This window comes from Gossypium hirsutum, chromosome A13 (genome assembly GCF_007990345.1).
Source record: "Gossypium hirsutum isolate 1008001.06 chromosome A13, Gossypium_hirsutum_v2.1, whole genome shotgun sequence".
In the NCBI taxonomy this organism is placed as follows: domain Eukaryota; kingdom Viridiplantae; phylum Streptophyta; class Magnoliopsida; order Malvales; family Malvaceae; genus Gossypium; species Gossypium hirsutum.
This window is the reverse complement of record NC_053436.1, coordinates 63603844-63607642: the sequence shown is the minus strand read 5'-3', so window position 1 is coordinate 63607642 and position 3799 is coordinate 63603844. Positions and strand designations below refer to the sequence as shown.

The 3799-nt window shown below is 33.9% G+C and overlaps 1 non-coding gene across 1 annotated transcript; it reads left to right on the top strand.

Annotated features, from left to right (window-relative positions):
* The first annotated feature begins 404 nt into the window (after positions 1–404).
* LOC121213451 (small nucleolar RNA R71) lies at positions 405–511 on the top strand. The gene has a single exon (XR_005908832.1). It is a non-coding gene; the product is annotated as a small nucleolar RNA R71 (small nucleolar RNA).
* The last annotated feature ends 3288 nt before the right edge of the window (positions 512–3799 follow it).

The following is a 3799-nucleotide window of genomic DNA, read 5'->3' as shown; positions in this document are numbered from 1 at the left end:
TATATAGATTGTTTTGAGATCGAGAATTATTACCCATGTAATTTAACTACTCGTTATCCATGTTGTGGCCATAAGGTTGGTATTCCAACTACCTCCACTTGCTTTGCACTACATTACTAGGTGAACCTGTGAAGAACTAAGAAAACCATCAATTTTCTTATTCAAGAGTTCTACCTGATTAGAGAGCATGGTGACCGAATCGACGTTATAAACACTGGCTGTTTTCGTTGGTTTTTTCCTCATGACTTGCCACTGATAGTTATTCAGTGACATCTCTTCTATAAACTCATAAGCATCTTCAGGTGTTTTATTATTGATGGTTCCGCCAGCAGCTGCGTCAACCATTTGCTGAGTCGAAGGATTCAGGTCATTATTAGAACGTTTGAACTTGAAGCCAAAGCGGTAACCCATGGTGAAGGCACCTTCTCAGTAAGTCATTGTATCTCTCCCATGCATCATAAAGAGTTTCTAAGTCCATCTGCATAAACGAAGAGATATCATTACGTAATTTGGTCGTTTTAACAGGCGGGAAATATTTTAATCTAAATTTTTTGATCATTTGTTCCCAAGTAGTGATTGACCCTCGTCGTAATGAGTTCAACCACTTTTTAGCTTTGTTTCTCAATGAAAAGGGAATAACCGAATATGAATGCCATCATCAAAAACACCATTAATTTTAAATGTATCGCATAGTTCCAAGAAGTTTGCTAAGTCGGCGTTGGGATCCTCATCCTGCAAACCATCAAACTCAACAAATTGTTGTATCATTTGAATAGTGTTAGGTTTTAGTTCAAAAATATTTGCAGCTACAGCAGGTCTAACTACGCTCGATTCAGTTCCTGTTAAAGAAGGTTTAGCATAATCATACATAGTGCATGGAGCAAGATTTTGATTAACCGCAATTATAGGAGGTAGCTGATTGTCTTGGTTTTTAGCCATCTCTTCGGTTGGGGGTTGAGTATCATCCTCTTGCTTGTTCTCTCTGTATCTTAAGCTTCACCTTATTTCTCTTTGGTTTCTATGAACTATGCGATCGATTTCTTCGTCAAAAAGTAGTGGTCCTGACGGGTTTCTTCTAGTCATAAACTATAAAAACCCGCCAAGAGAAAGAAAAAGTAAATTAATAAATAATAATAAAATTAAATTGCAAGAAAAATAAATGGCTAAAGTAATAAAAATTGAGCTTTCCTAATATGTTAGTTCCCTAGCAATGGTGCCAAAAATTTGATAATGTTATTTCGTGATAGGTTTTAAATATTTATAATTAATCGTTCTTGAAACTAACTATTATCGTGATGTAGGCAAGTGTACCTATCGAACAGTAGTATAGTTTTAGCAAGACCGAATTGTCGAACCCAAAGGAACTAAAAGTACTAGTAATGACTTTTTTTATTATCTAGCCTAAGAATAAAGAGGTTTTATTTTGACTAACTAATTATCTAAACTAAGAACTCACAGAGAATAGAATTGGGGAATCACTTTTGGGAAAATCGATTGAATTAAGACAATACCTAAGGAAAAATCGACCTAGACTGTACTTGTTATTCTGGCTCCGAATTGGACGATTTATTCATTTGGCTTGTTCCGTGGAGATCCCTAAGTTATGTTATTATCTCTATTCAAGACTAATAATGTCTAATCTCTAGATTGAATAATTGAGACTCTTCTCTAATTAACACCCTAGGGTTGTATTAACTCGATCTATGGATCCCCTTATGAGGTTTCACCCTAATCCGGCAAAATCTTGTCACCCTATGTTTAGGCGTGCAAACAACTTCGCTTAATTATGATAAATGTACTCTTTGACAGTGTCTATTCCTCCTCTGAATAAGAGCTTATCTTGAGTCAGTATCCTGGGATATCAAAATAAGAATTAAGAACACATAATTAAGAATAAGTTAAATATTTATCATACAATTCAAAAAATAATAACAAGATTCATCTTAGGTTTCATTCCCCTTAGGTATTTAGTGGTTTTAGTTCATAACTAAATAAGAAAACATCTCAGAATAATAAATAATACAAAACATAAAGAAAACCCAAAACTCCGAAGGGGAAATTGAGGAGAGATCTTCAGTCTTGAAGATGAATCCGGCTTCTGAGATGGATCAATTGGCTTCCTTGGAGTAACTTCTTACTCCCTCCCTATGTGTCCTCTTTCTTCCTCCTCTAGGGTGTATTTATAAGCTTTGGAATGCCTAAGAGCCATCAAAATTAGCCTTTTCCGAATTGGACTCAACTTGGGCTCGGTAGGGACACGCCCGTTTGACACGTTCGTGTGCGATTACTTCAGGCCATGCTTGAGCCTGCCAAATTGACACGGCATTGTGGTCTGCCCTTGTGAGGAGGTCTAGGTCATGTTGGTTTCGTACTGTGGCCCATTTTCTCTGTTTTTGGCCCGTTTCTCGTTCCTTTCGCCCTCCTATGCTCTCCTAAGTATAAAACATGAAATTAAAGCATTAGGAGCATCAAATTCACCAATTCTAATGGGAAATCATCCATAAAATGCGTTAAACATGGCATAAAAATATGTATAAATTACAATTTATCACTAAGCTATTCAAGCATACTGTGTGTGTATGTTCTTTGTTTTTATAGATTTTAGAAGCTAGTTACGAGCTCGGGGATCGTCAGAGAAATCTATCACACTATCAATCACTTTTGTGGTATTTTATAAGTTTGAACATGAACCTATGGCATGTATAGGCTAGTTAATATGTTTGATTTTTAAGTATGTATATATTAAAGCCATGCGAAAATGGCTTGATTTCTATGCTTGAATTCGGTTATGTTTGATCATGGTTTAGGCTCATTTTTGTTAAAATGCTACATGCCATGCATGAATGGTATTTGTGATATGCTTGGTATAAATATGTTCTGGCATGAAATAATTGTATATGGCTTATGATTAGTTCTTTTAAAAATAAAAGCTTGACATATATATCTTTGTGGTTGATGAATGTGTTTGGATTTTGGATTGTATGCATACTTCTGTATTTAGTTAGGTGATAAAAATAAGTGATGGTTATGAGCTAGTTGTGATTCGAGATTTATACTCATGAAATATGATGAATGGTTTGATATTTGATTCGGTTTAGTATGGTAAAGAATGTTTATACTTTAAATGTTATGTAAGGAAGTTATTAAGGACATTCGAATATATATTGAAAGATGAATGGCTTTGTGTATGCATTATTGAGCATGAGAAGTAACATATGAATTGGGTATACTTATCACTATTAAATATGCCTAAAAGGGTTCATTTATAATATAGTCTTGTGCACATAAAAATGTAATAAGAGAAGATGTACAATTGGTATAGTTTTAAAGTCACTTTATGTGTAATATATAAGGATAAGTGTATATATCTTGTACATCGTGTATGTGAAATAAAATGCTAGTAAACTAGGCATATTATGAATCTATCAATTATGATCGAAAATGGTGGTGGGTATAATAGTCAAATGGATGTAAATTATTGGTTCAATTGTTGGTTGTTTTAGTTCATAGTAAATGGATAATAATCGATATGACTTGTGCTTAAAGCTTGATTGGTGTTTTGGTTATGTGTTTGTATTTTAAATATGGTAATTTTTGGCATGTGAATTGGCGCAATGCTTTGTGACTTAAATAAATGTGTAAAGTATGTTTATTCATAAAGACCATTATCAATGCCGCTTATGATAATAGATATAAAGATTGATATGTGATCTGTTTGGTTTAATGAGTGCATGTATAAAAATTATGAAATAAAATGTTTGGTATTTACTTAGTTTTTGAATACCATTACAACAATGAG